The 12648-nt window shown below is 53.2% G+C and overlaps 1 protein-coding gene across 4 annotated transcripts in view; it reads left to right on the forward strand.

Annotated features, from left to right (window-relative positions):
* Positions 1 to 403: 403 nt before the first annotated feature.
* DDC (dopa decarboxylase) overlaps positions 404 to 12648 on the forward strand; it is a 74203-nt gene continuing 61958 nt past the window's right edge. Inside the window, exon 1 of one of the 4 annotated variants that reach the window (XM_072791713.1) lies at positions 404 to 555. The gene's annotated coding sequence lies outside the window, so the exon portion shown is untranslated. Of the gene's footprint in view, positions 556 to 6860; positions 7012 to 7232; positions 7365 to 10260; positions 10396 to 12648 lie in introns of those variants that run through there. The other 3 variants (XM_072791712.1, XM_072791715.1, XM_072791714.1) reach the window with 3 other exon arrangements.

Raw genomic sequence — 12648 nt, forward strand, 5'->3', positions numbered from 1 at the left:
CATCTCTCAGCCGTGCTTTATGTCCCAATAAAATTCTCTCAACTCTGTTTTCTCTGAAAATCGCTCAAAATCTTGCCCACTGTATGGTTCTCTGCATCGTAACCATCATTTCCGTGGTTGGGGAAGGAAGAGCTGGGGCGTGCGGGCTTAGCTCGGGGGGCTGCCGAGAAGGCTTCCCATGGTGCGAGGTGGGAATTTATGGGATGACCTGATGAGGCTGAAAAATTGCGACTGGGGCTGTTTGGGGAAGTGTAGGCATCTTGTGGCCGGCCGGCGGTAAAAGGATCCACGCCACGGGACTGCAGAGGAAGCGAGCCAGCTTTGGGGAGTGAGCTTTCTCTGGAGGTTTCTCCAGATTTCCTTGACCTTTATCACCAGCAGAAGTTAATGTTTAACCAGCACGGGAGGCTGCAAGAGCGAGGACAGCAGCTGTCTGGACCTCAAGCTGCAAAGAGTGACGTGTCTGAACACCGCTTGCCCACATTTTCCTCAACCCCAGAGCCAGCAAGTCTCCTGAAAGGGAACAGACTCAGAAGGAAGTAGGATTCCCAGCACGTAAGTCCCTGGCTTCAAACTTAATCAGACGGTTAATTTTTGGAAACTGCAACACCTGTACTTTGACTCTCGGTCCCAAGGTACCGATCACCGGCTTCACGTTAACTCACCTGAGGACCGGAGGTCACTACTGGTCACCACTAGGCCGGTGCCTCGCAGGATGACACCGCGGCTCATGCGGGCAGAGGCCCTCGTGCCGCTCGCGTGTGGCCAGGGAGGATTTCCTGCCTGTCACTCAAGGGCAAAGACAGGACAGACAGGGGCACATCTGGTCCTTCCACTTGCATCCACTGTGGTTTTGGGTCCTTTGTTCCCCTGAGTCTCCATTTCTTCCTCTCTAAAACGGGGAATTTTCTAGCACCTACCTTGTCAGGTAACTGTGAGGATTAAGTCTCAGACTGTCCGGAAAATATCCAGCACTCGGGAGATGATAGAGAAATAGTGACTCTTCCCTCACCTGCAACGTGTGGAGCATCAAAGATAAGTCAGAGTCTACCTGTGGAGTGTGATGTGAGGAGAGCTGGAGGGTCTCGCTGCCCACTTGCCGTGCTGATTGTAGTCCCGTCCGTCGGAAGATGCCAGCCTTGAGAAGGTCATTGCTTCTCCATCAGGCTTGAGTTAAAACAATGCTTCTGAGTGGTCAGTGTGTGGGATTCACCTTCTGCATCTTTAACATATCCTCAGGCACACGAGATGCGGAGTCAGGAGAGGTGAGGAGGACAGTCGCCCAAGACCTCCTGGCTCGTGACCACACAATTAGCACTTAGATGTTGTTGTGGCACAGCCTGGCCCCTGCCGCCCTGCCATTCTGGGGGAGCCTTGCATTTTTAAAGCAATGCCCATGTCCCAGGCAGAGAGTACTCACACGAGCCCGTTGGAGAGTAAGGAGTGGGGTCCGGAGGGACAGGACCAGAGATGCAGGACTGTCGGCAGGAGGGGGATGGGAAATGTGGAGGCAGGGAACGTCAAAGCTCAGCCGGAAAGTGGCAAGTGCAGGACGGGACACACGGTCAAAGGCTCTGGGCTTCCAAGGTGGCCTGAGGGCACGGCAGGCATTATCGAGATACTTTCCCCATACACAGGCTTGGGGCCCGGTGCTCCCAGTTCTGAGGGTCCCTTACCAGAGGAGGCCAAACCCCTGGGGGCAGTCTGCCCTGCCCTTGGTTCGCCTAGTGATCCAGTGTGTTGGGTCCAGGAAGTGACAAGTGGCACTCATATTGCCAGGGGTAAGTCCAGGGTTCAGCCTTGCACTTGCTCCTAGGGTTACCCACATAGAAGTGTGGGGATAGAGAGGCACCCCGGAACGCTCACGCGGGATGTCCTCACAGAGTGGATTGAGGACATTTTGAAAACAGGAATGTATTGGTGCTGCTTGAAATTTAAATCTTCATAGTGGAAGAAAGATAAATAGACCTTAAGTATATTAAGCAAAGCTTGACACAACCATGGGGAGAGATCAACGAACTCACCATCATAATGGAAAATTTCAACACATCATTAGCGATGATAGTAAACTGATGATTGATCAAAGGGACACGGATATTAGATTTGGAAAATTTCGATAAGTAACCATCTTCATGTATTGGACATAAATAGAAGCCCTCACCAGAGAGCTAGAGAATGCTCTTTCTCGAGCGCATGTGAACTGTTGCAAAATTTGAGGATGTAACAGGCTGTGACCTAAATCTCAACACCTGTCAGAGAATCATTATTACCACGAGTTCCCTCACTCCGATGCAGCTCAGGTAAGTTCAGTTCAATTCTGTTCAGTTCAGTTCAATTCAATTCAATTCTGTTCAGTTCCATTCAGTTCAGTTCAATTAAGTTCAGTTCAATTCAATTCAGTTCAATTTTTTTTAAAGTAATAATTGCTATCTATGTCTGGAGTTTTTTTGAAGAGGTACCACAACTCACACATCAAGGGAAAAATACAATAGAAGTGAAATAATACTCAGAAATAAATGCTAATGGAATATGCTACATTTTAAAGCTTGAGATATGGATTGGAAGCAGGATGTAGAAGAAAACATGTAGTTTCAAATGCTGATATTCTACATTGGAAGAGCACAGAAATTGAGACAAACACTTAATTAAACGTGCTAGAGAAATAACAGAATGAGGATAATCGAACACAGGCAATAATAAAGATCAAGAGGAAAAATTAATGAAAAAGAAAATAAAGGTAGATGAGGGCAGATCAACAAAGCTAAAGGGTTTTCTATTTAGAAACAGTTCTGGGGCGCCTGGGTGGCTCACTTGTTTGAGCATCCAACTCTGGATTTAAGCTCAGTTCTTTATCTCAATACAAACTAAAGACAAGAAGAGGGGAAAATAAGTAAATAATATTGTAAGAAAAGGGGTCGTCATTACAGGGGCACCTGGGCAGCTCATTCGGCTAAATGGCCGGTTCTTGATTTTGGTTCAGGTCATGATCACGGGGTCCTGGGATCGAGCGCCACATCGGGCTCCCTGCTCACGGGAAGTCTGCTTGAGGATTCTTTCTCCCTCTCCCACTGCCCACCCTCCGCCCCCGCTCACTCTCTCTCTCTCTAATGAAAAATAAATCTTAAAAAAAAAGGAGACATCATCATAGATCCAACCAAGCAAAATGGTAATGAGTATATTAAAGCAAGGAGACAAACCTTTGTCATTAAATTTAAAAATTTGAAATTATATTAAATTTACATTTGAAATAACATCAAGGGGAAATAGAAATCCTACTGATTGGTCCTAAATAAGAAATAAATTGATTTGTTCAGAATATTTCTTCAAACATGGGAGGAGGGGCAAATTATCTTTACGTATGTTTTGTCACACACTGTCAGTGACTGGATAATTCTAAATTTCAAAATTATATAAATTGCTTAGAGAATTAAAAAAGAAGGGATTTTTCCAGTCTATGAGACCACAGAATCCGACACTAGAGAAAATCCATGTTAGCAAGAAAAATTACAATTTTATTCATGAGAAAGGTGTAAAAAGTCTACGCAATGGTTAATGCACCAGTTTTATCCCAAGAATAAAAGGATTATTTGAAAATTAGAAAATATATTAATGACATCATCATATTAATTTAGAGGAGGAAAAGTATGCTTTTCTCTTCTGATGCAGAAAATATCTTGGTAAAATTAAACATCAATTGATTACAGAAGAAGGAATAGATGAAATCTTCTAATAAAGAATGTCCAACGAAACCGTGTTATTAATAGTGAAATGTGAGCAGCATTTTTTTTTAAAGTCAACAAGGTAAGGATGTTCACAGCTGCTTCTATTCAACAGCATCATGGAGACCCCAGAATAGTGCCAGGCACGTACATATGAAACTTTTTTTTTTTTTGTAAAGATTTATTTATTTGAGAGTGAGAGAGTTGGGGCAGGGGCAGGGGGAGAAGACTCCTGAGCAGACTCTGTGCTGAGGGAAGAGCCAGACCTGGGTTCTATCTTACAACCCTAGGATCACAACCTGAGCTGAGACCAAGAGTTGGACACTCAGCCAATGCACCGCCCAGGCACCCCCACATACGGAATCTTAAATTTTAAGTTTCCTAGTAGCCACATCTTAAAAATTTAAAAATCCATGTGAACTGCAGTAGAATGAGAGATCTTATGCAATACCTCAGTGGAATATAGCCCTACACTCAAACTGTGTACTGGGGAAAGTTTTTATGCTGCTTCAGTTTTTAGATTTGAGTATAAATTATTAAATAAAAATAAATGAAGCATGCATTTCCTAACTAGCACTGGATGTGTTTCAAGAGCCCCACAGGCAGGTGTGGCTCATGGCCGTCATCCTAGAGAGCAGAGTCCTAGATAGTGTAATAAGGCAAGAAAGAGAAATTAGAAAAAGGACTAGAAAGATATTGAAATCTGCTTGAAATAACAGACAAATTATTAAAACCTTGAAGAGAATGTAATTAGGTAGCCAGAAAGAGAATCAAATCTACAGAATCAATGGAAATTCTTTTTTAAAAAGATTTTTTTAATATCTTTCAGAGAGAGAGATCATGAGTGGGGGGAGGAGCAGAGGGAGACGCAGACGCCCAGCTGAGTAGGGAGCCTGATGCGGGACTCGATCCCAGGACCCCGGGATCATGACCTGAGCTGAAGGCAGACCCTTAACTGACTGACCCCCCCTCAACTCCAATTCTATACTTTAGCAATAAACAGTTATCTTCTTTGATCACTAACAAGAAAGATAACCTTTTTACATATTTATGAGACATTTTGTTTCCATTTCTGATAAATGCCGTAATTCAAATGAGCTTTCTTTTAGTGAGAAGGTCTTTTTATATTATAAAACCTAACCCCCAGTTAGCAAATTTTAAATTCCTCTTTCTATTTGCTTTAGGTTCTCTTCCTAATTTCTATGGTTTGAAGAACTGATATTCTTTTTTAAAGATTTATTTTATTGTATTTATTTTAGAGACAGAGTGTGCGTGTTCATGAGCAGGGGAAGGGCAGAGGGAGAGGACCTCAAGCAGACTGTGCATTGAGTGTGGAGCCCAATGCAGGGATCAACCTCACGACCCTGAGATCATGACCTGAGCAAAAAAATCAAGAGTTGGATGTTCAATTGACTGAGCCACTTCAGAACAGATACTCTTTTTTTTTTTAAATATGTTCTTTATCTATTCATGAAGACACAGAGAGAGAGAGACAGAGACACAGACAGGGAGAATCAGGCTCCCTGAAGGGACACTGCTGGGGGACTCGAACCCGGGACCCCGGGGTCACGCCCTGAGCCGGAGGCAGACGCTCACCCCCTGAGCCCCAGGAGTGGTGGATTTCACTTGATTCTCACCCCCTGGTCCAGAGGTCTGTGCTGGGGTCAGCCCCTCCGTCACCACACTTGTCCTTCTTGGCGAGCCCCCTTGTCTTCATCCAGGTTTACCATGCAGTGTGTTGCAAGAGGGTGGGGGCCGCCCTCTCCAGAGCCTGGAGTCCTCGCCGGGGGAGCCCTGTGCGTGCAGCCACCTGCCGCCGGCCCGGCGGGTGCATCCAGCGGGCTGCTCCCTCTTCCCACTGAGTCCCGCTGCTCCTGCCCACCTCTGGCCTGCAGGAGCCCACCTCCATGCTGGGAGGAGCAGTGTCCTAGCCTCCTGCCCTCACCGAGCCACTGAGGCAGGGAGGGAGCCACGCACCGGGAGCCGGGCTCCCTACCAGTCCATTAGCCCCACCACCCACCAGCTGCAGGCCCAGCCCTGCCCTCCAAGGCCTCTGTTCCTGGCCAGCAGTGTACCGCATGCTGCGTGTGCGTGCATATGCGTGCGTGTGCAGTAGTGGGCTCTGTGCACACCTTAAAAGAGAAATGAACCCTGCCTCTCGTACTGCACTGCTCGGCCTGCCTGAGGGGGTGTGGGAGGAAGGAAACCCAAGAATCTTGCCATTTGTGATGGGCCTTGAGGCCTTATGCTAAGTGAAATAAGAGAAAGACAAACACCATAGGTCTGCTGTCCCTCACAGGTGGACTCTAAACAACAGAACAAACAAGAGAACCTGGACTTGATACAAAGAAAAGATTGGCAGTCGCCGGGGTGGGGGGGTGACCTGGGGGGGATGGATACCCAGAAATATCAACTTGCAGCCATAAAATATAGATATTGCCGAGATGTCGTGGCAGCGGGGAGGGTACAGTCGATCGTGTTGTCAGCTTGGGGTGGTGACAGCTGGTGCACGGGCTCGTTTCACCACCTATGCAAGCATCCGATCGCCGTCCTGACGCCTCAAAGTCCCATAATATTGTAGATCAATTATACTTCAGTTAAAAAAAAAAAAAAAAGCCAGGGCATTACCGTACACCCGCTATAAAACATCAGAAAATCCGTCTTCAATCAGGTGTTTTTAAAAATGTTCTCTTTTAAAAAGAAAAAAAAAAATAGAAATTTGTGTGCTGAGTGCTGGTCGGGAATTGCATGAACTGGGCCAGGTCCTCGGCTGCTCCTGCGGCTCTCCGACCCGGACCGACGGGCTGGGCAGCGGCCTGTGTGTGGAGGGGCTTGGTGGCCGCCCTGTCACCCCCAGGCAGCGGGCACCGACGGCCCGGGGCTGGCCGAGCCAGTCCTCCCTGCCAGCCCTGTCCGCGCTGGTCCTTCCTCCTTGAGAGCCGGGCAGCCCGCGGTTGCGCAGAGGTCGCCCTGAGGGTGTCCCCGAGTCTGGGTCCTGCACGGAGCGCCGGGGACGCAGAGCCCTTTCCCTGCGCCTGTGGCCCCGGCCCCGCCGCCTCCAATGGCCCCGTGGTCCTGCTCTGCCCCCCTCCCCCTGCCCTCGGGCGGGCGGGTGGGGAGCTGCAGGGTGGAGGTGGGAGATGCTGCGGGTAAATAAGCAGAGCACGCTGCTGATTGGCTTTGGGGAGGCGGACACTGTCTATATAAGTGGCAATCACATCCTCTGTGCCTTTGAACTGTCACGGAAGAGAGGAGAGAGGAGAGCGAGCGAGTGAGCACCTCTGGGCTGCCTGTGAGTACTGCTCTTTGTCCTCGTAGCCCGAGGGACCGGCCACCCTGCCGGCGTGGCCCCTGCATGGCCGGCAGCCTGGGGTCTGGGGCCCAGAGGGCTGCGTCACCACAGCCGGTCGGCGTCCTCTGGCTGTGGCTCGGGACGGCTCGGCGCCCAGCCACGGGCTGCGGGGCGCCCTGGGAACGCTCCCTCGACGTTGGCACCAACCCAAGCCACCTGCCCTGGGCGTGTGTCTCTAAGCAAAAAGTCAGGCAGAGAAGCAGAAACTTGTGATGGTTTTTCAGCCCGCCGTCCCTCAAGCGCGACAGCAATAGAGCAAAGCGAGTGGGGATCGGCTTCCAGGCTGATTCGCGGTGCGTGTGGGGCACAGAGGCTGGGACGGTGGGAAGGGAGGCCGGGGGCCGAGGGCACAGCTCCCCAGGGAGAGCAGCAGTCCCCCTACAGGGTCCTGAAGGCAGCAGCGGGGCAGCAGGAGGGCAGCAAGGGGAGCTGGGGTTAATGAGCCAGCCACCTGCAGGTGGGGATGTGCTCACCTGCTGGGGAGCACTGTTTTCTCCAGTTTCCAAGGGAGATTCAAGCAAGGGATCTGGGTACCCCCCCTAATCCTATTTCTCTCTTATTTTCCCCTCCTAATCCTATCTCTCTCTTATTTTCCCTCCCTAATCCTATTTCTCCCTCAAAGGCTCCGAGAACTGGCCGCTCACTCGGTTTCTGGGGCAGATGGGCGGCCTTTCCCCCATGGAGACCGTCCCCAGAGCAAGGTGTGGGTGACAGCCTCGGAGCCGGCCTGCTTGGGCCCTGCGGGCTGCCACAAGGAAACAGAGCCTTCCCGGGTGGAGGCAGCCTGTGAGATCCCCGCAGAGACAGCCGGCTCCTGGAGGTCAACGTGGGCATGACGAGGAGGGTCCGGACAGTTCTGAATGGGAAAGACTGCGTCCTTTACCGCAGCCTCTGTCCCTTTCCTGGACACGTAGCAGGTGCACACGCCCCTGTGCACACGGTCAATTTGATGACAATAATTCAAAAAAAAGAAAAAAGAAAAGAAAACAAACCCTGCCAAGCCCTTACAAATGCAAATAAGTACGGGGTGGGGGGATTTACATCAGTTTTCCACTCTCTAAGAGGTGGATCCTTCTGAAAGTTTTACCCTGTAACCTCGGAAACTGAATCTGGTGGTGAGTCTGGGGAAAGACTCCAGGGAAATTAGACTTTGTGGGTAACAGAGGTCCTGGAGGGCGCCGGGTGCTCGTCAGCACGTCTGGAGGATGCTCAGGGCGTCAGGGGCGACAGGGGTGACCGAGGCAGCGCCTGGACACACACACGGCCTAAGGGGAGTGACCCAGTCCTCCGGGTGTGCAGGGCCACGACGGGAAGTGCCAGTGGCCGTGGGGCTGAGATGAGCCCCCTGCTTCCTCGAGCCCGTCCCCCCATTTCTTGGGCCAGGCTGGTGCTGCTACCTTGCAAAGCTGCTGTGACGATGGGGAGGTCCCGGCTGGCCCGGTGAGGGTGACGGTTGCAGCGTTTGCTCGGGTGGGAGGGAGTCGGGGAGGCCCTTCTCCGGGGGGCACGGAGCTCAGCGCACTTGGTCCAGCCTCTGCCCGCTTCCGCCCAGGTGGCGGCTCAGGTCAGGGCTCTCACCGCCCACCTGCTCCTGCGTCGGGCCCTGCAGCCCCGCAGCACCCGAAGAAACCCAGAGCACACCCTGGGCCGCAGGTGCCGCCTCCCTAGCCCAGGCCACAGCTTGCTTTGGGCAGGCCCGGGCGGCCACGGCCACAGCTGCAGGGGTGGAGGCCGGCTGCAGCACCCACGGCTCCTGCTGCCAGTGCCACGGCCAGGATCGGGGCGCCAGCCCCTCTGAAGCCCATCAAACGGCAGTTGGAACACGCGCGGGCAGCAGGCTCGGCAGAGGCAGACGAGACACGGCGTGCGTGAGCCTAGCAGAAGTTGGGCAGCAGCGGGGGCTCATCTGCTTTCCTTGGACAATAGGATGTGGCAACTGTGGGTCAACGTGTTCTTGGGCTTTGACTTGCAGAAGCCTCGCACGCAGGTTTCTTAGCAACGGTGGGCGCAACCGCCTCCGAGGAGTGGCAGGGAGATCGCAGTCAATATTTACCACTGACCCGATTTGTGAAAAGGAAAGAAAAAAAAAAAACAGGGACTCCGTAAAGAGTGTGCCTACTGAACAGACTTACGGTGGCAGGTGTCGTGTATTTGAAATAGATGATAAATCAATATGTGACCGAGCCACAGGACGTGACCACTATTATGAAAAAAAGCAACCAGCTAGAGCATAATTTAATAGTGTCGCGTCTACGGGAAAGGCAGATGGTGGGGGCCTTCTGTGAGCTGTTAATGTGACTACGAGACAGGGAGAGAAAGGGGGCGAGACTTTCAAGGGGGAGGACAGGTGCTTTCCATGCAAGGAAAGTGTCTTCTGGAATAACGTGAACTGAAGTGGAAACGGCGGGGGCGGGTGGGGTGGGAGGTGGGGAGTGAGTAATTGGAATTACTGGATGGTTCCTGTATGAACTTCTCAGAATAGCAAACATGGGTGAGAGCGATAAAATGTAAAAATTCTACCTTAGGATCGGAAATGCGAACAAATGATAAAAGGTAGCAGAGAGGGGGTGTCCATGCATGCCGTGCCGCCTGGCGGGTGACGTGTTTGTCGCATTGTGGGTCTTCTGGAAGGAGGCTGACGACGTGCAAAAGGGCGGAGAGCCTGACACCTGTTAACTCCGTTCGGGCGTGGACACCTCCGAGGGACAGACCCCACGGGAGGTGAAGCAACGTGGCTGGTGGTGGCAGCAGCCGACAAGGGACAGGCTGTGCGGCAGGTGCACCATGTCCGGGCACAGCCACCCTGTGGAGCCTTCCCGGCAGGTGTTGCTTAGGGTGAACGCGTGCACTCCGGGCACACGTAGCTGGGCAAGCGGGACAAATGAGTGACAAGCGAGGTGCCCACCGTCCTAATTGTCCAAGATCAGGAGTAAATCGGAGCGACATCAACAAGGTTGTGGCCAACGTATTTTTCCTCTGAGGTAGCTTCAGTTTCCATTTCTCAGTCAGCGTCAGGTCACATCAGGATACGTTTGCAGGGATGTGAGTGGGAGTAGCGTGTTTTCCCGGCGGGGGGGGTGGTGAAAGGGAAATCGCGATCTCTCTGGGCCCTACCCTGGAGAGCTGTGGGCCGAGCTCCGACGGGGTTGCTCATTAACCAGGCCATAAAGCAGAACCGGTTCCCTCCCAGCTCGCAGCCGTGGCCGAGGAGCGAGGCCGTGGCCGAGGAGCGAGGCCGGCCCCGGGGCTTTGTCCGGGTGGGGCTTTCCTACGGTTGCCCCTGCGCCACCCTGGGATTCGGTCATTGCCAGGTGACCCAGCCGGGTCAGGCCCCTGTTGTCATACGATGGTTTCCACGTGTAGCAACAAACGTTGCTCAGAGCCCCGCGCCTCCTGCCGGCAGCATCTCACCGCCCGGTTTACGGGGCAGGAGGCCGACTGGGGGAGGCCAGCGCGGCGGGGCAGCGGCCCAGCCTCCTGCAGCACAGCCGGGCCTCCAGCCTATGGGTCAGGTCGGACCCCAGTGCACAGTCTCTCTGCTCGGGGCCGGTGCGGTGCAGCCAGGATCGTCCCCAGCACAGCCACGCTGGCCAGACGGGGGGCGGGGGTGCTGCCCGGGTGCCCTGTGCCGCCCGTTAGAGCCCTGCCTTGGCCGGAGCTCATGCCTTGGCAGGTTACTGATTACAAACCCTCGTTTGGAATTCCGGGCACAATGGCCACATGTCTCAGACTGGAGGCGGCGGCGACAAGAGGTCGGGCGCCTGGCACAGGTACGCCTCCCCAGAGAGCTGGAGCCAGCCTGTCCTGTTCCCTTGGGCCGGGAGCCCCAGCTCTGCAAGCCAGGCCCTGGGGAAGCAGCCTGGACGCTGTGGCCTCCAGGGGGCGCCCGGGAAACCTTCCCGGAGCGGATGGGGGTGGACACGGGTTTCCAGAATTTAGTCTTTTTTTTCAGGCTTTGTCAACCCAAACCCTGGCCAGGGTTGCCGGGCAAGTGCCACCCCTGTGCCTGAGTCCAGTGCATTCAGGGGGGGCCAGGCCAGGGTGCGGGGTCCAGGGGGGGCCCCTAGCCTCTCGGCTGAGGCCCTTTTCCATGAGTTCAGGAGGATGGTACTGTTCCTGACGAGGTTATTACGAAGATTAGTAAGAGAGTACGTGCCACGAGCTCCACATGCTGCTGGGCACCCGTCCGCTACTATAAATGCCGATGGATGAGAGTCCCTGCCTCGGCAGGGACACCCCCATGTGCATGAAAGTGAGTGGGAGACTGCGGTACGTGTGTGATCGGAGGTACCTGCCTTAAGCATCGGGGTTGCAGGAAGGGCGCTTGGGCAAGAAGGACACGGAGCTGGGAAAGCGTTGCCACCCCTCGCTCCACACACGGGAAGGGCCTGACGTCTCCAGGCCCTAACGCTTCAGACTTCCCACCTGTAAGATTAGGGCGGCAAAAGCTCAGGTGTACCCAAGCTTAAATGAGGTAGGAAGCCGGCCTTGGGTCTCTAGTCATGCCCCACCCGCTGAGCCCCCTCCCAGGACACCTGGATCCTGTACGTTTTGCCAGTGGGAGGCGCTGGGGGAGCGTGGAGGACACAGGTATGTCCTGTGTCCACAGGACACAGGCTGAGGCTCCCCCGCGGGGCCGGCTCGGGCAGGGCCAGCCTGCTCGGATCTCCGCTCTGCCCCGGATCGGGTGGGAGTGGGGCGTGGAGGCTCCCAGAAGTTAATCAGCCTTCCTCCTTGTTAGTGAGCAGTGAAGATAAGGTGCAAACCCGGGACTCTGAACAGAGTCCACACTCCGTCCTGCGTGCGCACTGCCTCCCGGGAGCACCCTCTCCTGCGGTTGCTTCTCCTCCCACGTGAGTGAGTCTGTGGAGTTTCTCGGTAGCTCTCAGGGCTTGTGCGCGGCGGCCTACTGACCATCTGCACGCAGGACTGACTCGTTCAGACAGCTTTCTGGAGGAGTGTGGGCTAGGCGTGCGAAGCCAAGGCCCTGCATCCATCGCGGCCTCCAAGAGGCGCGTTTTTGGTTTGTAGGCAGGGAGGTCTGAGCCTCAAGCCCTCGCCCTGCTCCCAGGCCCTACCTCTCACTGTGCCATCTGATGGCGTCCCCGAGCACAGTCCAGGGCCCCAGGGGTTGCAAAGACGCTGCGAGGTTTCTGAGGACTCCTTCAATTTCTTGGCTGGTCCTGGGTCCGTTCAGGTTTTCTATTTCTTCCTGTTCCAGTTGTGGTGGTTTGTGCGTTTCTAGGAATGCGTCCGTTTCTTCCAGGTTCCCTAATCTGTTGGCATGTGGTTGCTCATAATACATTCTCATAATCGTTTGTGTTTCTTGGGTGTTGGTTGTGATCTCTCCTCCTTCGTTCATGATTTTATGTATCTGGGTCCTTCCTCTTTTCTTTTTTGGTGAGTCTGGCTGGGGGTTTATGGATCTCATTCGTTCTTTCAAATAACGAGCTCCTAGCTTCATTGATCTTTTCTACTGTTCCTTTGGTGTCTATTTCATTGGTTTCTGGTCTTATCTTTATTATTTGTCTTCTCTTGCTGGATTTAGGCTTTATTTGCTGTTCTCACTCCAGCTCC

Source organism: Canis lupus, chromosome 21 (assembly GCF_048164855.1).
Source record: "Canis lupus baileyi chromosome 21, mCanLup2.hap1, whole genome shotgun sequence".
Taxonomy (NCBI): Eukaryota; Metazoa; Chordata; class Mammalia; order Carnivora; family Canidae; genus Canis; species Canis lupus.